General features: G+C 43.0%; 1 long non-coding RNA gene and 1 pseudogene across 1 annotated transcript in view; one reads left to right on the top strand and one right to left on the bottom strand.

Moving 5' to 3' along the window:
- LOC131274957 (uncharacterized) overlaps positions 1 to 22534 on the bottom strand; it is a 649760-nt gene that overhangs the window by 409491 nt on the left and 217735 nt on the right. The gene's annotated exons all lie outside the window — the stretch shown is intronic.
- On the top strand, positions 1308 to 2964 carry LOC131274954 (histone H3.3-like; annotated as a pseudogene).

Here is a 22534-nt window from a genome sequence, read left to right as displayed (position 1 = left end):
CCGCAAGCACTGCGAAGAGTTGACTCTACAAGGTGATGCAACAAAAAAAGGGAGACAAGCGAAAAAATGCAGAAGAGCATGCAGGAAATGGACAGAGAAAAGACAGCAAAGTAAGCTGCAAGGTGTGTGGGGGGATACAAATAAAAATAAATACAGGCAGAAGAACGCACAGTGAATGGACACAGAAAGCAGACAGCATGCAAAAAGCCACAAGGGGAGATTAAATAAATAAATAAAAATAAAATAACTAGGATTGTGAGAAGATGACCAAATAGAAAGCTAGAGGACTCAGTCCTTCCATCAGAATTATTAGACAAGCAGAAACTGTCTGAAACAATTACTTTGAAACTCCCCAGGCCCAAAAAACACTGTACAGCATCCAAGAAAGAGCAGGGGTACTGATAAATTACAATAAAGAACAAAAGTTGCTCTCCCATGCAGTGGTTAGGGGCACCCATCCCCACCCTTGCAGCAGGCCACTTTGTGGTCCATCCAAGGCTAGATGGCTCATGACAGAGAGGGCCATAAGACTCCTCTTCCCCCCCAGAACAGTATTGAACACGGCCAAGCACTGTTCAAGTCTTTTGATGAGCTACTTCGGATCACTGGGTGTCTGATTCTGAGGGTGGCATTGCTTTAATCCAACCCGGACAAAGGTCACAGGAGAGGAGACTTAAAGATGAGATGGTCCTTCAGGGTTGCTGGGGACAGTTGAGAGTCTGTATTTGCTGGTCAGAACAAGAAAAACAAACTTCGGGGAGCTGTGGGAGTAGCCCTTAGAGTCCTTCATGATCCATGCCCAGGGCACTTTAGAGCCCTTCCTGGGTCCCTGGTCCCATTTCAGCAGGGAAAGATGGAATTCACAAAGTCCTCTGCAGTGTGCCCCTCCTCCCTGAATTTGCCCTCCAGGCAATAGCAGCTGGAGACCAGGGAGAGTAAGTAAGTTTGGAGCTGATAGTCTGAGGGAAAGGCTGGTGGTTTCAAACATACAAACATAAAGGAAAGGGGAGTCTGTCTCCTGGGAAACGGAGGGGAAGAAATGAACTCTCATAAAGGGGAGCACTCCAAAGCAACTACTAGCAGAAGCCTGGGACAAGAGGCAGGCGCAGACACACAGGGAAAGCTCTGCCTACCGCGTCTGCCTCGGGCAGACGCCCTTATAGGAGGGTGAAGCTCAAGAAAATCTGTCTTGGCGCAGAGCGGGTTGGTGGATTTCGCTTTGTGGTGCGACTCTTCTTAGGGGTAGCAGAAGCGGCGCGTCGGTCGGTCGAGCAGCACCCTAAGATTTCGGCTTTGGGTAGAAGAAAATGGCCCAAACCAAGCAGACTGCATGTGACTCCCCTGGTGGGAAAGCTCCCCGCCAACAGCGGGCCACTGAGGCTGCCCGGAAAAGCGCCCCCTCTACCCGTCGCTACGGGCCCGGGACCGCTGCGCTTCGAGAGACTCGTCGCTACCGGAAATCCACCGAGCTCCTGATCCGGAAGCTGCCTTTCCAGAGATTGGCGAAGGAGGTCGCCCAGGACTTCAGAACCGACTTGAGGTTTCAGAGCGCGCCATCGGCGCGCTTCAGGTAAGAAGGGGCAAAGCTTTCGTTTTCGCAGGGAGGAGGGGTTGTGTGTACTTTCTCTTCTCCCGGAGAGAGTTAGTAGTGTGGCTCTTGTCCCCAACAGGAGGCCAGCGAAGCATACCTGGTGGGTTTATTTGAAGATAGTGATCTCTGTGCCATCCACGCTAAGAGAGTCACCATCATGCCCAGAGACATCCAGTTGGCTCGCCGGATACGGGGAGAGAGAGCTTAAGAGAAGGCAGTTTTTACGGTGTTTTGTAGTAAATTCTGTAAAATACTTTGGTTTAATTTGTGACTTTTTTGTAAGAAATTGTTTATAATATGTTGTATTTGTACTTAGGTCATTCCATCTTTCACTCAGGATGAATGCGAAGTGACTGTCCACAGACCTCAGCGATGTGAGCGCTGTTGCTCAGGAGTGACAAGTTGCTAATATGCAGAAGGGATGGGTGATATTTCTTGCTTCTCGTGATGCATGTTTCTGTATGTTAATGACTTGTTGGGTAGCTATTAAGGTACGAGAATTAATAAATGTGTACAGGGTCCTTTTGCAATAAAACTGGTTATGATTTGATCCAAGTGTTTAACAATTGGGGCTGTTAAGTCTGACCGTACATCACTGTGATAGAATGTGGGCTTTTTCAAGGATGAAGATACAAGTCTTAACCACAGTGTAACTTACAGTTTCCTTTAAAATAAATAAATAAATAAACCTGGCAGCTATAGAATACACTATGTGCATTTATAGTAGCTATTTTATATATTGTAGTGTCAACATTTTTAAATTAAATGTTTTACATTCAAAAAAAAAAAAAAGAAAATCTGTCTTATCACCAACGGGTAACAAAATTAAGAAACAGACATCTCAAGGAATAAATCCAATAGTTAAGATAAAATATTAAAATGTATAGTGTGCAACAAAAAAGTACAAGACAAACAAATAAATGAACAATAAACAGGACATGATGGTGCATCCAAAATGAAGGGGATAAAAATCCAGAAAATACCAAGACGAAGACCAGAATGTGGACATAAGGAACAAACCACATAAAAAGAAAATGTGGTCTTAAAAACACTCCAGTGATGAAGGAAAATCCAAAGAAAGAACTAAAGGATACCAGGAAAACAAAGAGCAGTATGAGAAACTTAATAAAGACATAGAAATATTTAAAAGGAACCATACAAGAGTTTAGGTAGGACCAACTTAGCAGAAATGAAAAATTTCTCAGGATGGTTTCAAAAGCAGATTGGAGCTGGGAGGAGGTAAAGTGAACTAGAAGATAATACACTTGAAGTAAGTCAGGCTGAGTAGCAGAAAGACAAAAAGAATTATTAAAAGTGAAAATAGCCCAACACCTCTGAGACACCATCAAGTTTACCTATATACACACTGTGAATCCTAGAAGGAGAAGAAAGAGAAAAGACGAAAAAATATTAAAAAAAAAAAAGACAGAGAACTTCACAAACTGCAAAATATGTGAATATTCACAATCCTAGAAACACAGAAAACATTTAAATATAAATAAAAATAAACACAATCATATATTAATCACATATTAATCACATTATTTAATGCAAAGAATGAGGAAATAATTCTGAAAACTAAAAGAAAAAAAGTAATATGCTATGAAAAAGGGAGTCCCAATTAGATTTAGTGCTGAAACTATGGAGGCAAAACGGCAGTGCAATGAAATACTTAAAATGCCAACCAAGAATTCTATATCTGGCAAAACTCATTAAATGTATGTTCTAGAGACTTAAATCTTCGGTCTGTTCATATGCAGGTTGAGCCCTGACTCTCAGAAGATTTGCATCACCTACTTTCCAGGTTGTTGGACTTGCCCTGGACAACTAATAAAGGATTGTGATGGATGACAACCTTCCCCAAAAACAGAGTGTCTACAATTGCAAGCAAGAAATTTCCATCCATCTGCCCAATGGAATATAAGTCCCTCTTAATCTAAAACAGAGTAGATGGGCATTAGCATCCTAAAATCCTCAAGATCAAGGAATGAACAAACATGAGGGGGAATGCAGCTATGGACTACAACAGATTTATTATTCTAGCAATGGAAGAACTTGTAACATTGATATAAAGGCTGTGGCCATCAGAGGTTCAGGGGGGAGGGAAAGGAAAGACTTTGTGCAACATGGGGCATTGTAGGGACACTGAAATTGTTCAGCATGACTTAGCAATGACAGATACAGGCCCTTATACATTCGGTAAGCACCCATAAAATTGAGTGGTGCAAAGTATAAAATAGAATGTAAACTGTAGACCATGGTTAGCAGCAATGCTTCAATATGTTTTCATCAATTGTAGCAAATATATCACACTAATGAAAGATATTAATGGGGAAATATCAGGGAGGGGGATGGGCAAGATACATGGGAACCCCCTATGTTTTCCATGTAAAATTTATGTAATCTAACACCTCTTTCTCAAATTAAAACTTAAAAAAAAATTAATGAGGAAATATTAAGACATTCACAGATAAACAACAGCTGAGGGAGCTCATCTCCATTAGACCTATCCTTCAAACAATGTTAAAGGTAGTTCTTCAGAGTAAAAAGAAAGAGTACTAGTGTTTTGAAGTGGCATAAAGAAATAAAGACTTTTGGTAGATGAAAATTTGGGTGATTATGAATGTCAGTAAAATTGTAGTGTATTATTTGATACGAATCTAACTTCATACAGGTTCTAAAATGCAAATGCCTAAAAGGTAATGATAAATTTATAGATGTGGACATACAATGTACAACAATATATGTGGAAACAAGTAGAAAAAAAGTGGAGGGACAAAGAGGTATGGGAAAAGTATATGTTCATGCTATTGAAGCTGAGTTGGTATCAAAATAAATATGATTGCTATATATTTAGGATGTAAAATTTTAACCCCATAGTAATCATAAGGAAAATAGATGAAAAATGTATCCAGATAGGAGAGAAGGCACTCAATATGTAATAATACAAAAATTAAAATTAAATAAACATAAAAGTAGACATTAACAGAAGAATAGAGGGTCAAAAAAGGTATAAGACATGCAAATGTAAAATGGCAAAAAGTCAGAAGGCAGTCCTACATTATCAGTAGTAACTTTAAATATAAATAGATTAAATTCTCCAGTAAAAAGGCAGAGATTGGGGAATGGATTAAAAAATCATGACCCTATAGGATGTCTGAAAAACTCTCATCTTAGATTCGAAGATATAATTAGGTTGAAAGTGAAAAAAAAGAAAAATAATAAAATGTAAATATTAACAAAAAGAACTGGAGTAGGTATACAAAAAACAGAAAAAATAAATTTTGAATAAAAAAAACAGTTAAAAGGGACAAAGTCAATTATTATATCTCAATAAAGGCGAAATTCAACAAGAGGCTGTAACAAGTATAAAAATATAGTAACCTAAAAGCAGAGCCCCAAAAGATATGAAGGGAGAAATTGATGGTTCTATATTAAGAGCAGGAAAGTTAGTACACCACTTTCAACAATTGATAAAACATATAGCCAGAAGGTTGATAAGGAAATAGAACTCTCAAACAATACTCGAAAACAAATAGACCTAACAGACCATAAGGGAATAAAGACTGAAATCAATGACAATGGGAGAAAGGGAAAATTCATAATTATGTGGAAATTAAACAACATATTCTTAGAGAACCAATGGGTTAAAGTGGACATTACAAGGGATAAAAGGAAATATATAGATGAAAATGAAAATGAAATTACAACCTACCAAAAGTTATGGAATGCAGTGAAGACAGTGCAGGGAAGGAAATTTATACCTCTAAAAGTTCACATTAAAAAAGAAAATAACACTTCGAATGAAAGAACTCATCTCAAAACTGGAAACAGTAGAAATAGAAGAGCTAACTAGAGCCAAAGTAAGTAGAAGGAAGAAAATAACAATGATTAGAGCTGAGATAAATGAAATAGAGAACAAAAAACACAAAAGAATCAGCGAAAGTTGGTTCATTGAAAAGATTAATACATTTGGGAAAGAATAAGCTACAGTGAAAAGAAAAAAAGAGAGACATTCCAACTAATGAAAATGATAAATGAAAAAGGGGTCATTACTAATGACCCAGCTGAAATAAAAAGGACTTTAACTGGATACTATGAACAACTTTATGCCAATAAATTAAATAACATAGACGAAATGGAAAAATTCTTAGAAACACTCACATTACATTGACTCAAGAAGAAAAGGGAGATCACAACAAACTAATTACTAGTAAGAGATGGAATCAGTCATCAAAAACCTCCCAAAGAAAAAAAAAAAGAGCCCAGGACCAGACGGTTTCACAGGGCAAGTCTATCAATCATTCCAAGAAGAAATAATTCCATTCTTCTTACACTTTTCCAAAAATTGAAGAGGAGAAGGCATCCTCTAATTCATTCTATGATGTCAATATCACCTTCATACCAAAATCAGTTGAAGATAACACAAGAAAATAAAACTGCAGACAAATATCTTTTATGAGTAAGGATGCAAAAATCTTTAACAAAACGCTAGCAAAAAGAATTTAATAGCATATTAAAATAATTATATACCTTGACACTTGGAATTTATCCCTTGTATGCAAAGTTGGCTCAACATAAGAATATCAATTAATATAATAAACCCATTAATGCAGTGAAAGAAAAAAAGATGATCATCTTAATTGGCACACAAAAAGTTTGACAAAATCCAGCATCTATTCCTGATAAAAAAATTAAAAAAAAAAAACTTTGAAAAAGAGGAAGGTAAGGAAACTTCTTTAACACAATAAATGGAGGCTATTAAAACATACAGTTAAGGGAAATGGACTTTGGCCCAGTGGTTAGGGCATCCGTCTACCACATGGGAGGTCCCCGGTTCAAACCCCGGGCCTCCTTGACCCGTGTGGAGCTGGCCATGCGCAGCGCTGATGCGCGCAAGGAGTGCCGTGCCACGCAAGGGCGTCCCCCACGTGGGGGAGCCCCACGCGCAAGGAGTGCGCCTGTGAGGGAAGCCGCCCAGTGTGAAAAGAAAGAGCAGCCTGCCTAGGAATGGCGCCGCCCACACTTCCCGTGCCGCTGACAACAACAGAAGCGGACAAAGAAACAAGATGCAGCAAATAGACACCAAGAACAGACAACCAGGGGAGGGGGGGGGGAAATAAATAAATAAATAAATCTTAAAAAAAAAAAAAAGATAAAACATACAGTTAAAATCCTGCTTAATGGTGAAACACTTCTAAGATCTGCAAGAAATCAAGGATGCCTACTGTCACCACTGTTATTTAACATGGCCTGGGAATTCTTTTCAGAGTAATTAGGTTAGATAAAGAAATGAAATATATCTAAATTAGAAATGATGAAGTAGTACTTTCCCTAACTACAAATGACATGGTCTTATACACATAAAATCCTGAACAAATATGCAAGAAAGCTTTTAGAGCTTATGAATGAATCCAGCAAAGTGGTGGTATACAAGGTCAACACCCCCAAATCAGTAGTGTTTCTATACATAAGCAATGAAAAATCAGAAGAAGAAATCCAGAAAAAAATCTCTTTCAAAATAGGAACTAAATAATCAAATATTAATGAATATATTTAACCAACGAAGTAAAAAACTTATACATGGTAAACCACCAAGCATAGCTAAAAGAAATAAAAGAAGTACATAAATGGAAGGACATTCTGTGTTCATGGAACAAAATACTCCTGTTAAGTGGGCAATCCTACCCAAAGTGGTTTGTAGATTCAGCACAATCCCTGTAAAAATTCCAACAGCCTTCTTTGCTGAAATGGAAAAGCCAATAATCAAATTTATATAGAGGTGCAAGGGGCTCCAAATAGAAAGGCCACCCTCAAAAAGGAATGAAGTTGGAGAACTCTCACTCCCTAATCTTAAAAGTTATTACACAAAGAAGCTGGCAGCCTTTGTTTAATCTCCACCCTTGGCAGAAATGGAAGCAAGCATGACTGAAAATCACACCAGACTTACGGGATGGAATGGATCAGATTCAGGGCACCAGCTTGGAAAGTCAGCAGTGGTCATGGCTTCGGACCCCGCACTCATCAGGACTGGAACTTGGATGCACCTTTATCACTTTCTTGGGGCAGAGCAGGTAGATTCACTCTGTCCACTTGAAAGGCTGCTGCACACCTAGGCCCAAGACATCCCAGGAAGGAGAGGAAGCAGAGCTCAGTCTAAGCACTTTGTGGGGGCAGGGAGGGCAGGTTTACCTGCCCACATTAAAGGGCTGCTGCACTCCCAGCTCCAATATGCCCCAGGAAGGAGAGGAGGGGCTGCATACTTGGAACATTCTCTCTCAAATAGGCATATTTAGCCTGCCCACATTGGGTAGGTACAGTACATGCTATGGCAGTTAATTAGAACTGCAACCAGTGACTGAGAGCTGTGCAAGAGTTTCATCTCAGCAAGGTGGACAGGCTCATACTCAGTCACACCCCCATCAGGGGCTGTGTCAGCTAGGAATTAAAGGCACAGCAATATCGGGGCAGCAGGGGACAGCAATGAGAAGGGTGCTGGGCAGATTAGGACATGTGGAGTTGGGGAAAGGTCAGGGAGAAAGGTGGGGTCTTTAGGGTTTGGTCCCCAGAGCATACTGGAATCAATCTACACCACCTTTATGGATTACGGGTCCTGATTTGGCTGAGAAATCTGATATGGAAACATTGTCACCACCAGGGCAATTCTACCAAAATAAGTCCTTCAGGTAATAGCAGCTAGAGAAAACAAAAGGATAATTAAAATAAACAGAGGAGAAACAAAAACAAACATTGCAGTTTAACGTTCCTGGAGGAGGAATAGGGGAAAGGAAGCTTGCTTCTGAGGATGACATAAGTCCACATATAGTGTAAACTAAAAGATGTGCCATATTTCAAACTAAAAATCAGATGAGTAAGGGATGAAAAATATGGTTTGTTCAACAAGAGCTCTTACAAAAGTGCGATATAAGTTGAACCAAGTGTCAATGGAAGACCTTTAGCAAAGCTGACCAGTAAGAAAGTGATAGGCTGAAAGAAGAAACTGAGCAAAGAACAAACACATCAAAAAGATCAGCTGCTGAAACACCAACAAAAATTACAAGACATATTAAGAAACAGGAAAATATGGTCCAGTCAAAAGAACAAATTAAACCCCTTAACCAAACACAGGATCTGAGACAACTAATTACAGGTATCCCCCAAAAAATCCTCAATAAATTAAATGAAAAGGCTAAAGACATTAAGGATATTAAGAAGATACTAGGTGAACACAAAGAACATTTTGAAAGATTTTAAAGAAAATTAACAGCTCTTATGGGAATAAAAGACACAATAGAGGAGAGTAAAATATATCAGAGTCATATAACAGCAGATTTGAAGTAGCCAAGGAAAGAACAAGTGAAGTAGAAGACAGAGCATCTGAACTTGAAAGGACAGGAGGAGAGAGAGAAAACAATGGGAGAAAAACTGAACAGGTCCTCTGGGAATTGAGTGACTGCATAACACACTCTCATGCATTATGGGTGTCCTGGAAGGATAAGAGAAAAGGAGCAGAAAGAATAGTTAAGGAAACAATAACAGAAAACTCCCCAACCCATGTGAAAGACAGAAATATCAATATCAAAGAAGGACAACATACTCTTAACAGAATAATTCAGAACAAACCTACTCCAAGACACATTCAATATGTTAAGTGCCAATGATAGAATTATGAAAGCAACAAGAGAAAAGCAGTTCATCGCATACAAGAGACACTCCATAAGACAAAGACCTGATTTCTCGTCAGAAACCATGGAGACAAGAAAGCAGTGGTATGATACATGTAAGTTACTGAAAACTGACAAGAATTCTACACCAGGCAAAACAGTTCTTTAAAAGTGAAGGTGAGGTTAAAGTCTTCACAGATAAACAGAACCTGAAAGAGTCTGGCACCAAGAGACAAAACTTAGAAGAAATACGTAAGGAAGTGCTGAAACCAAAAAGAAAAGGATGGGAGAGAGAATTAGAAATGCTTTTTAGTAAGGGTAAATAAAAGGATAAACAGACAGATAATAAATAGTAAGATATGTCAATGGAAAGCTAAAGGATAAAACGTATGAAGTAAGTAATGCCGTTACAGTAATAACATTAAATGTTAATGGACTGAACCACTAGTCAAAAGACACAGTGGCAGAATGTGTATGTGTATATATATATGTATATATATGTATATATATATACGCCATCTATGTGCTGTGTGTATGAGACTAAACTTAGATGCATGGACACACATAGGATGAAAGTGAAAGTCTGGAAAAAGATATTCCACAGATCTGTAACCAGAAAAGAGCCAGAGTAGCTAGACAAATATAGGGTAAAATATAATTTGAATTCAAAACAGTTAAAAGAGATGTAAAAGGACTTTATATATTAATAATATGGGCAATTTACCAAGAAGAAATAACAATAATAAACATTAATACAACTAGCCAGTGTGCCCCAAAATACTGTGGCAAACACTGGCAAAACCGAAGGGAGAAATAGTTGTCTCTACAATTAATAGTTGGAAATTTCAATACATGATTCTCATCATTGGCTCGAACATCTGGACATGGGATCAAGAGGACAAAAGAGAGCTTAAATAATAAGATAAATGAGCTACATCTAACAGACATATATATAATATTTCACCCCCAAACAGCAAGATATACACTATTTTCAAGTGTTCATGGCTCCTTCGCCATTATAGACCATATTTTGGGTCACAGAACAGGTCTCAATAAATTTAAATTTTTGAAATTATACAAAGGACTTTTTTTTTATCATGATACTATGAAGGTAGAAAGCAATAATAGGCAGATAAAGGGGAAACAAACAACTATGTGGACGTTAAATAACACACGCTTAAACAATCAGTGAGTGAGATAGAAATTATAAGAGGAAACAATAAACATCTCCAGGTGAATGAAAAAAAGGAAACAACATATCAAAACAATGGGATACTGTGAAGGCAGTGCTGAGAGTAATGCCTACATTAAAAAAGAATAGGTTCAAATAAAAGACTTAACTGAATACCTGGAGGAAATAGAAGAACAGAAAACTAATCCAAAAGCAAGTAGAAAGAAAGAAATAACAAAGAGTAGAAGAGAAATAAATGAAATTGAGAGCAAGAAAAAAAAAGAGAGATAATCAACAAAACCAAAGATATTTCTTTGAAAAGATCGACAAAATAGATAAACCCTTAGCTTGACTGACAAAGAAAAATAAAAATAGAGACAAGCTGCAGATGAAAAAAATCAGAAATGAGAGGAAGTTCATTACAACTGATCACATAGGAATAAGAGATATCATAAGAATAATATAGACAGCCATACCAAATTAGATGACATAGGTGAAATTCACAAATTCCTGAACAGATTACACTGACCCTACAAGAAATAAACACCTCACCAAACCAATCACAAGTAATGAAATTGAAATAGTCATCAAAAACCTCCCCAAAATGAAAAGCTCAGTACCAGCTGGCTTCAAAGGGTACCAATCATTCAAAGAAGATTTAATACCAATCTTCCTCAGTCCTTTCAAAAAAATTGAACAGGAGGGAATGATAATAAACACATTCTATGTAGTCAAAATTACCCTAATACAAAATCCAGATAAAAATCCTACAAAAACGAAAATTATACACCAATTACTCTAATGAATATAGATGAAACAATCCTCAACAAAACGCTTGCTAATTGAATAAAACATCACATTAAAAGAAGTATACATCATTATCAAAAGGTTGTTATCCCAGGCATGCAAAGGTGGCTCAACATAAGAAAATCAATAATCATCATGTTAATATTTTGAGAGGAAAAATCACATGATCATTTCAATTGATGCAGAAAAGGCATTTGACAAAATCCAGCATCCTTTCTTGATAAAAACACTCTGAAAGATAGGAATAGAAGGAAACTTTCTCAAATTGATAAAGTGCATTATGTGAAAAACCCACAGCTAATGTACTCAATGGTGAAAGACTGAAAGCTTTCCCCTGATGTTAGGCACAAGACAAAGATGCTCACTCTCTTCACTGTCATTCATTACTGTGCTTGAAGGTCTAGTTAGAGAAATTCGGCCAGAAAAAGAAATAAAAAGCATCCAGATAGGGAAAGAACAAGTAAAACACCTGCTTTTCATTGATGACATGATCCCATAGCTAGAAAAACCTGAAAAGTTCACAACAGTCCTACTAGAGCAAATAAATGAGTACTGCAATGTGATGGGATACAAGATCAAAACTCAAAAGTCCAATCAAAAGTGTTTGTGTAGACTACTTACAAGCAATCTGAGGAGCAAATCAGGAAAAATTTCATTTACAGCAATGACTAAAAAACCAAGTATATAGGAATAAACTTAACCAAGGACATAAAGGACTTCTATCAGAAAACTACAAAACTTTGCTGAAAAACCAAAGAAGATCTAAATAAATGGAAGGACATTCTGCATTCATGGACTAGAAGACTAAATATTATTAGGATGCCGAGTCAATGCAAATTGATTTTTAGAGTCAACACAATCCCAATAAAACTTCCCAAAGCCTTTTTTTTTTTTGCAGAAATGGAAACATTAATGTCAGCTTTATTTGGAAGGGTGAGGGACCTGAATAGCCAAAAATATTTAAAAAAAGAAAATTGAAGTTGGAGGGCTTTCAAGTCCTAAATTTAAGCACATTACTTAGTTCAGTGGTAAAAACAGCATGGTGCTGGCATGGAGAGACATGCTCACCAATGGACTTGAACGGAGAATTCAGAAACAGATCTCCACATTTATATTGAAGTGATTTTTGACAAGGCTGTCAAGCCCTCCCAGGTGGGCCACAACGATCTATTCAACAAACGGTGGTGGGAGAACTGTGTATCAATATCCAAAAGGAAGAAAGAGGGCTTCTATTTCACCTTACAGAAAAAACGAACTCAAAATGGATCAAAGTCCTAAACATAAAATTTGGAAACTTACAAATCTTAGAAGAAAATGTAGGGGAACATCCTCAAGGGCTCATGATACGAGGTGGTTTCTTCAACCTTACACCCAAAGCACAAGCAAGGAAACAAAATTAAGATAATTTTGACTTCCATGATATATAAAGAGATCCTATAGCTTAATAAGGCAAGCAACCCAATTAAAAAATGGGCAAAACATTTGAGGAGACATTTTTGAAAGAGAAAATACAAATGGCCAAAAAATCACATGAGAAAATGTTCGAAATCATCATCTATTTGGGAAATGTAGATTTAAACTACAACGGGACGGCATTTCGCTCGTAGAATGGCCATTCGTTGTTTTTTTAAGCTTGCCCCTCACGGCCTGGGTGAACTTGGAGGTCGGGCCGTGCTGCGGCTGCGGAGCCCGCCCAGGCTGCGCCACGGGCTGCAGCCCCGGAGCTCGCCCCGCGCGGGGGTCCTCGGTGCGCCGCGACGCGGAAGGCGGCGCCGGGACCGCTGGTGAGGCCTCCCCCCTGGCCCCGGGCACGCGCCTGTCCCCCGGGGGTGCCTGCTCTGCCCCTGGGCTCGCGGGCTCCCCTGTCCCCGGGGGTGGCCTGCTCTGCCCCTGGGCTCGGCCGCCTCCCCTGTCCCCTGGGGGTGGCCTGCTCTGCCCCTGGGCTCGCGGGCTCCCCTGTCCCCGGGGGTGGCCTGCTCTGCCCCTGGGCTCGCGGGCTCCCCTGTCCCCCGGGGGTGGCCTGCTCTGCCCCTGGGCTCGGCCGCCTCCCCTGTCCCCCGGGGGTGCCTGCTCTGCCCCTGGGCTCGCGGGCTCCCCTGTCCCCCGGGGGTGGCCTGCTCTGCCCCTGGGCTCGCGGGCTCCCCTGTCCCCGGGGGGTGGCCTGCTCTGCCCCTGGGCTCGGCCGCCTCCCCTGTCCCCGGGGGGTGGCCTGCTCTGCCCCTGGGCTCGGCCGCCTCCCCTGTCCCCCGGGGGTGGCCTGCTCTGCCCCTGGGCTCCCGGGCTCCCCTGTCCCTGGGGGGTGGCCTGCTCTGCCCCTGGGCTCAGCCGCCTCCCCTGTCCCCCGGGGGTGCCTGCTCTGCCCCTGGGCTCGACCGCCTCCCCTGTCCCCCGGGGGTGGCCTGCTCTGCCCCTTGGCTCGGCCGCCTCCCCTGTCCCCCGGGGGTGGCCTGCTCTGCCCCTTGGCTCGGCCGCCTCCCCTGTCCCCCGGGGGTGGCCTGCTCTGCCCCTGGGCTCGGCCGCCTCCCCTGTCCCCCGGGGGTGCCTGCTCTGCCCCTGGGCTCGCGGGCTCCCCTGTCCCCGGGGGGTGGCCTGCTCTGCCCCTGGGCTCGCGGGCTCCCCTGTCCCCCGGGGGTGGCCTGCTCTGCCCCTGGGCTCGGCCGCCTCCCCTGTCCCCGGGGGGTGGCCTGCTGCGGCGGCTTGCTCGGTTGGTAGAGGTGGGGTCTGGCTGCGGACGAGGGGTCGGTCCCGCTTGGGACGAGGGGTTGGTCCCACTTGGGACGAGGGGTCGGTCCGGCAGCAGACGAGGGATCGGTCTCACAAGGGGTTGCGCGGTTCGGCTGACGGGGTCGCCCGGCGAAGCCGGCGACGAAGGGGTCGCCCGGAGAAGCCGGCGACGAAGGGGTCGCCCGGAGAAGCAGGCGACGAAGGGGTCGCCCGGAGAAGCAGGCGACGAACTGGGGACAAGGGAGGCCAGGCCCTTGTCGGGGGCTCTCAGGACTGGAGGGCGCACGGCAGAAGAACTACCGCGGAGACAAGGTAAACACGCAAGTCCACTTTACTGAGGGAGAGGCAACAGTTTTATAGGGGCTGGGGAAGGCTGATTGGTCGAAGCCATGCCCTGTTCTGATTGGTTGCCAGCGAAAGGTCAGTGGGCGGTACTGGACGGGGGAGGGGTGGTGGTTAGGGATTGGCTGTCGCTGTTGCTGGGGGAAGGGGCAGGGTTTAGGGATTGGTGGCTGCTGTTGCTGGGGTGGAGGGCAGACTTGATTTTTCCGCCCACGCCTGGCTGTTGCTGCTGTCGGGGGAGGGGAAAAGGGCGGGCTGGATTTTTCCGCCCACACCTGGCTGTTGCTGCTGTCGGGGGAGGGGAAAAGGGCGGGCTGGATTTTTCCGCCCACACCTGGCTGTTGCTGCTGTCGGGGGAGGGGAAAAGGGCAGACTGGAATTTTCTGCCCTGCGCCTGCGCAGGGAGAAGGAAGAAGAAGGGTGCCGCCCCACAAGGCATCGGGTGGCGCCATCTGGGAGGAGGGGCGGCCGCGGAAGCATGGCTGCCGAGAAGGGGAGACCCGAGGGCACTCTGCGCCCATGCCGAGCTTCCTTCAGGGGTGGCGGTGAGTCCGACCAGCCACCCTATTATGGGGGCAGCGGAATTAGGCCTACCGCGGCCGCTCCCCTGCCAGGCCAGCAAACCACACTTCAGCCCGAGGGGTGACCGCAGCCTGCTCTGCCCCTTGGCTCGGCCGCCTCCCCTGTCCCCCGGGGGTGGCCTGCTCTGCCCCTGGGCTCGGCCGCCTCCCCTGTCCCCCGGGGGTGGCCTGCTCTGCCCCTGGGCTCGCGGGCTCCCCTGTCCCCCGGGGGTGGCCTGCTCTGCCCCTGGGCTCGGCCGCCTCCCCTGTCCCCGGGGGGTGGCCTGCTCTGCCCCTGGGCTCGGCCGCCTCCCCTGTCCCCCGGGGGTGGCCTGCTCTGCCCCTGGGCTCGCGGGCTCCCCTGTCCCTGGGGGGTGGCCTGCTCTGCCCCTGGGCTCAGCCGCCTCCCCTGTCCCCCGGGGGTGCCTGCTCTGCCCCTGGGCTCGACCGCCTCCCCTGTCCCCCGGGGGTGGCCTGCTCTGCCCCTTGGCTCGGCCGCCTCCCCTGTCCCCCGGGGGTGGCCTGCTCTGCCCCTGGGCTCGGCCGCCTCCCCTGTCCCCCGGAGGTGGCCTGCTCTGCCCCTGGGCTCGCGGGCTCCCCTGTCCCCGGGGGTGGCCTGCTCTGCCCCTGGGCTCGGCCGCCTCCCCTGTCCCCGGGGGCTCCCCGGGCCGCTGCAGCCTCTGGCCTGGGCGGGAGCGGAGGGCCGGCGGGGTGGAGGCGCGCTGTGGCCCCGTGAGCTGCTGCCACGGAGGTGCCCTTGACCGAGGTTTATCCTTAACTGGTAAGATTTGGTTTAAGGTTTCAGTGCTGGCCTTCAGATTTCGGTACCTTTTCTTATTAGAGATGATGTGCTATTAGGGAATATAAGCTAATACATGATTTTTTAAAAATAATTGAAGTTGTTTGGCACGACATGAACTGAACTAGCTTCCCCTAATTTCAAAACCATAAAATTTTAACTTTGTTTTAGTCTTTTTAAAAAATCTGGAAAGTTCATGATCAAGAATGTGTTATGGTTGCTTTTACCATTAATAAATGGATCTAATGTAACCAAACTCTCAAAGTAATAACTTCTGAGAGGCCCCATTGTTTCCATTCAGATTAAAACAATGATGGTTAAAGTTACTTTTTGATGATTTTTTTTCCCGATCAGTCTGGAGAATCTTCTTGGAAGAAAGGTTGGGACGTAGTTGCTTGTCGCTGTAACAAACCTTGCTTTGTGACTTTTCTTTCATGGGATGTCTGGTTTCTCTCAGGTGGTGTCTGGATGCTTGGTGTAAACAGTCAGCACCGCTAGTTCATGTGGCTTTGAGGTCCTTGTGTTCCACCACTCACTGATAAGGAAAGGGGTTTCTCTCTCTCTCCTTTTTTTTTCAATTTTTACTCTGAGGCAATATTCCACTTATTTACCTATCTTGGAGGTAAAAATTGGCTAAAAATGGATATTCGACCCTGGTAGGATATGTCTGAACTTAAAAGTTTGGATGTCATGCTGTCAGAGGCCTTTAATTACCCCCAAATGAACTGAGTCTGGTACAGTACACAAGTTTCCATCCAACCTCTCGCAAAAGATCCCAAATCTGATAAGGTGGTGACCTCATCCCATAGGCCTTTGTTCATTGAAAATTCATGCGAAGTTTTGGTTGGTTAGAACACTTGGTTTTTAGACAGGACTTAGAATTTTAAAGAGTCTCAGAGGCCTTATCTTTTTACTTTGCAGGAAGATGAGGAAACCCTTTTTTCTCAGGAGAAATGGCAAAGGCTGCAGCTGCCAGAGTCCTGTGGTACAACCAGTTATTTTAATTGTAATATGTCAAACTTTGAGGGAAATTAGACTGGCATAGTAGGAAATCGAATTTAATTGGAAGGGTTTTTCCTCCCCAATATTATAGGGATACTTTCTAATTTCATAGAAACAAAACTAGTTTGCTTAACAAGTATGATCACTTTGGTTTTATTTTTAATTTCATTAATCTGCATGTAGATAACCATTTTGCGATGGGTTTGTGTTGTGTGCAGAAATTAAGATACCCACTGACAGTTAAATGCCTTTTCATAATTCGTTCACTATAGTCGGGTTACTATTGATTTTAAGTGCTTTTACAGAGCATTCTTTTTTTAATTTTTTTTGTTTCTGAAAGTCAATATACATTGCAGAATTAGAACGAGGCCAAAGAACAGTTTTTATATTTATTTATGAGACACTATTGTGCAGGAACATACCAGTAAAGCATATTATAAATAAGTTGAATTATTCATTGAGACAGGTAATTGTCTCCCAGGATTACAAAAGTGAATTATTTCAAAAACAGTGGAAAATAACGGAGGAGGCAGTTGATATTAGTGCCCCCCACCTCCCCAACTCTTGGTCTTCCCTTTCCTTCATCTTTGCCCTCATTTAGGGGGTAACTTTCCCTTACAGTTGAGTTGCATGGCTCACATTCAGTAGCAGCAGAGACGCCAGCGACCTCAGTATCCATCAGCTGTTCCCTTCTTCTGCCCCCTTTATTGCCTCTGCCCTGTTAGTTAGTTCCCTTGCCTATTAATTTTCTCCTTTTATCCTCTTTTCTGCTCTTTTTTTTTTTTTTGATTTTGATTTTTATTTATTTAATTCCCCTCCCCTCCCCCGGTTGTCTGTTTTCTGTGTCTTTTTGCTGCGTCTTGTTTCTTTGTCCGCTTCTGTTGTCGTCAGCGGCACGGGAAGTGTGGGCGGCGCCATTCCTTGGCAGGCTGCTCTCTCCTTCGCACTGGGCGGCTCTCCTTATGGGTGCACTCCTTGCGCGTGGGGCTCCCCTACACCGGGGACACCCCTGTGTAGCAGGGCACTCCTTGCGCGCATCAGCACTGCGCATGGCCAGCTCCACACGGGTCAAGGAGGCCCGGGGTTTGAACCGCGGACCTCCCATGTGGTAGACGGACGCCCTAACCACTCGGCCAAAGTCCGGTTCCCTGCTCCTCTTTTTTAGCCAGCATAGTCTTCTGCCAATACTTACCCCCAACTTCTCTGTGTACCCATTTCTTTCAAAGACTTTTTAGAAACAAAAGGAAAATCACCTTCAAATCCACAAAGCTTTAAATTGTGAGGTCTAATCTGGTACTTCTCTCTTTTCGAAGTTTATCTTCCAATCTATCCATGCAAAATATAAATGTAGAAAATATAAGTGAGTTGGGTGGATAAGCCTGTTAGTGAAAAAGCCTGTTAAGAGTACAAGGATTTACAAGGCATGTCATATTTGTCTTTGGTAAGTTTTCCAAAGGTCACATCTCCCAATTTCAATGTTTCTTTTTTGTTTATTTTACTTTTTTTTAAAAGATTTATTTGATTTACTTCTCTCTGCATCCCCCCCCCCCCCGCCCATTATTTGCTCTCTTGTGTCCATTCATTTGCTGTGTGTTCTTCTCAGCAGCTCCAGGAATCTGAGTCTCTTTTTGTTGTGTCATCTTGTTGCGTCAGCTCTCTGTGTGCTCAGCGCCACTCCTGGGCGGGCTGCACTTTTTTTCACAAGGGATGGCTCTCCTTGTGGGGCGCACTCCTTGCGCATGGGGCTCCCCTACATGGGGGACACTCCTGCATGGCATGGCGCTCCTTGTGCGTGGCAGCATTGCGTGTGGACCAGCTCACCACACAGGTCAGGAGGCCCTGGGTTTGAACCCTGGACCTCCCATATGGTAGGTGGATGCTCTATCAGTTGAGCCATATCTGCTTCACTTTTTGTTTATTTTAAATCAATAATACTTCGATGAGTTGTTTCTGGTTGTATAATGAAGTAACATACACATTTTGGTTTGTGCATTTTATGTAACAGTTATGCAATTTCTTCCTGTTTGCTGTGTGCACCCTTTGGATAGTTTGCAAATTGTGCCCAAAGAAGTGGGGGGGATCTGGTGGATAAGAGGAGGGTGGCAGAGGAGATGGAGGCAGCTCAATGGAAGGATTGCAGAGAGAGGATGCAGAGGAAACATCTGCCCTGACCCCTGTGATCTGGAACTCTGCCCTTGATCAGATGTTGAATTCAAAAATTGCATTTCATTCATATTTGAAGGCAACAACTATCTCTGATAGTCCAGTAGATTCAAAGAAAGCTGGAGTGCTACCCCTGTCCCTCAGAAAAGAACATGGCCAACCTGCCCCCTTAGAGAAAGTCTTGAACAGATTAAAAACCTGCAACTACCTGCCTTGACTATGTGCTGCATTCGTCTTGGATAAGAATGAAGAATTTTGCCTTTTAGATCCTGGTTGAATTTGAAGACGTATATAATTATTTTCAGGCTACAGCTACAGAAAGTCTGTCTTGTGACTGTTGTATGAAATAAACCTAATCCTCCACAGATTCATATTAATTCTAAAAAAAAAAATTGTGCCTTAACAATAGGGCATTATATGTTAATCGGGAAAATAAAAGCTATTATTAATAGATGGGGAAAATAGGAAACTTTTGCCGTTAAAATCTTAGTTTTAATGGCAAATCTTTTATTAAAAACAACAGATCAGGGGCCCCAGGTAGAGAGGAAGGGGTTGTAAAGTGATAAAGTGGGCTGATTTACAGACTACAATTCCCCATTATAGATTGTAAATGCCTAGGTTTACTTGCGTGGCCACATGGTAGAGGAAAATGGTAAGAGCAGTGCGCAGAGGGCAGGATGGATCCACGAGTGAGAGACTGCATGAAAGAGTAATTGGGCTTAGGCTCTGTGCCTGCCTCTTTGAAGGCCTTTTAAATTATTCCACCCCTTAGTTAATGGCACGGGAGGGGTTCCAGCTGTTTGCTGTTTTGATTGATTCCCTCACCCATCAATCCCCCAGGAGGGCCCAGTGATAAAGTCCTTAGGGAATATCCAGGGTTTCTCCTGGCTCCCAGAAGAAGTCTTTGTTCTGAAAGGCAGAATCATGGGGGTTACTGATGTCCATGTGGACCCTCTGCCGGGTTCCAGATCCGCCTATTGATTCTCTTACTAGCCTGCTTCAGTTTTGCTTACTCAAGCTCCTAACCTGCTTCTCACCTGTACTATGAATGTAAGTGGTTCCCAATTTTAACTTCCACTAGGAAGTAAACCCTCCTCCCTGTTTTTGGAGCAGTTTGTATGTACCTCACTTATAGCAGTCATTTTGATACATGCTGTCACTAATGTAAACTTCTTAAGGACAGGGATTGCATCTTATTGATTTTGTTTCCACCTCAACCCCAGCACGTAGCCCAGTGTCTTGCACAAATAAGGTGCTTAATGGATGTTGAATTAAACTGACTAAAAGGTTACTACTCTACTAGTACTAGTATGTTTCAGGCCTTACTTGTGCAAGCTGGTTGTTTCCTATGTTTCTTCTACAAATATTTCAATTATGATTATCTCCCACTGCCCCCACTAAATCACTTAAAGGAGTTTTGCCTTCTTTCATTCAGATACTCTCCTATGACCGCTTAGCTCTAGCAAATGTGATTGCCTCCATGAAATGAGTATCCCAAACTCTCTGTCCCTGGAAATACTTTGCCAAATTGAAATGTGAATTCTCTGAATAAATTGATCATGTCTGAAAAAAACAACAAACCAGAAAACTGCAAGTGCTGTAGGGGATGTGGAGAAAAGGAACACTCCTTCAGTGTTGGTGGGAATGCAGAATGATAAAGTCTTTGTGGAATCCAGTGTGGTGGTTTCTCAGGAAGCTAAATATAAAATGTTGTGTGCCCCAACAAAGAACTTCTGTTTGATCCAACAATCCCACTACTAAGAATGTATTCAGATGAACTGAAAGCAAGGCTGTGAACTGACATTTGCACACTGATGTTCATAGCAGCATTATTCACAACTGCTAAAAGATGTATAAAACCTAAGTGACCATCAATCAATGAATGGATAAACAAAATGTGGTATATACATAAGATAGAAAACTATTCAGCTGTAAGATGACATGAAGTCATGATGCAAATGACAACATGGATGAAACTTGAGGACTTCATGGTGAGTAAAATAAGCCAGAAACAAAAGGACAAATAGTGTATAGTATCACAGATATGAACTAATTATGATGAGTAAACCCATAGAGTTAAAATCTAGAATATAGTTTGCTGAGCGATAGAATGAGGGTTGAGGAACTGATGTTTAATATATGTAGAATATTTAATAAGGTTATTTTAAATCTGTGCAAATGGATAGAGTAGATGGTAGCACATTATAGTAAGTATAACTAATATTACTGATTTATAAATAAAATTGTGCGTGGAGGGTAGCCTAGGGACATAAATGAATGCCATTGAAAGAAAGCTGTAGTATAACCTAGGGCCTTACAACAGAGTGAACTCAGTGGCGGATGATGACTTTGGTTAATAGTACAAATACAAGAATATTCTTTTATGAACTAGAACAAACACCTGTCATTCTTACAAGTTGTTCAATATATGGTGATACACGGGCATATACAACTAATGTAACTTATGTACTACAGGTTATGGTAATATTTTAATATTCTTGCATCAGGGACAAAGAAGGCACTATATCAATATGAGGGGCTAACAATAGGGGCATAAATGGGTATATGGCATTTTTCTTTTAGAACGATGAATCCTCAGATTGTTCATTACTCATGTATTAAAAAAACCTACTGACTTTTTTTTTAAATATTTATTTATTTCTCTCCCCTTACCCCCCCCCCCCGCCCCGAGTTGTCTGTTCTCTGTTGTCTATTTGCGTTTTCTTCTTTGTCTGCTTCTGTTGTCAGCGGCACGGGAATCTGTGTTTCTTTTGTTGTGTCATCTTGCTGTGTCAGCTCTCCGTGTGTGTGGTGCCATTCCTGGGCAGGCTGAACTTTCTTTCGTGCTGGGTGGCTCTCCTTACGGGGCGCACTCCTTGTGCATGGGGCTTCCTTATGCAGGGACACCCCTGTGAGGCATGTGGAGCACATGGGCCAGCTCCACACAGGTCAAGGAGGCCCCGGGTTTGAACCGTGAACCTCCCATGTGGTAGACGGATGTCCTAACCACTGGGCCAAGTCCTCCGCCCCTACTTTTATTTGTTGATCTTTTATCTTGCCTGTTTGCTTAAATTATTTATTTTATTAGCTTTTTTGTAGTCTCTTTTTTGTATTTCCTATATATAGGATCATGTCATTTGTAAATGGTGCAAGTTTTACTTCTTCATTTCCAATTTGTATCTTTTATTTCTTTATCTTACCTGACTACTCTGGCTATAACTTCTAGCACAATGTTTAATCAATGCTTTCACTTTTGGTGCTGTTAATTCTCTATATTCTTTTTCTTATTCTTAATTTCATTTATTTCTGACCTAATCTTTCCTTTATTTCCTTCGCTTGCTTTGTGTTTAGTTTCCTGTTGTTTATCTAGTTCTTCTAGGTGTGCATTTAGGTTTTTTATTTTAATTCTTTCTTCTTTTTTAACATAGGCATTTAGGGGTATAAAGTTCCCTCTTGTCACTGCTTTTGCTATATCCCATAAGTTTCCTTATATTGCATTCTCATATGCATTAATATGGAGATATTTGCTAAATTTTTTGCAATTTCTATTTTCATCCATGGACTTGAAGCAGGCTAGAGAGATCTGGAACCCGGCAGAGAGTCCATGTTAACATTAGTAGCCAGGATGGTTGCTGGGAGACCCCCACTCCCAAGAGTCTGCTCTTCAGAACAGCTTCCTCTGGAAGCCAGGAGAAGCCCTGGATATTCCCA

Source organism: Dasypus novemcinctus, chromosome 21 (assembly GCF_030445035.2).
Source record: "Dasypus novemcinctus isolate mDasNov1 chromosome 21, mDasNov1.1.hap2, whole genome shotgun sequence".
In the NCBI taxonomy this organism is placed as follows: Eukaryota; Metazoa; Chordata; class Mammalia; order Cingulata; family Dasypodidae; genus Dasypus; species Dasypus novemcinctus.
The sequence above is the reverse complement of the archived record's forward strand: the minus strand, read 5'-3'. Positions and strand labels throughout refer to the sequence as shown.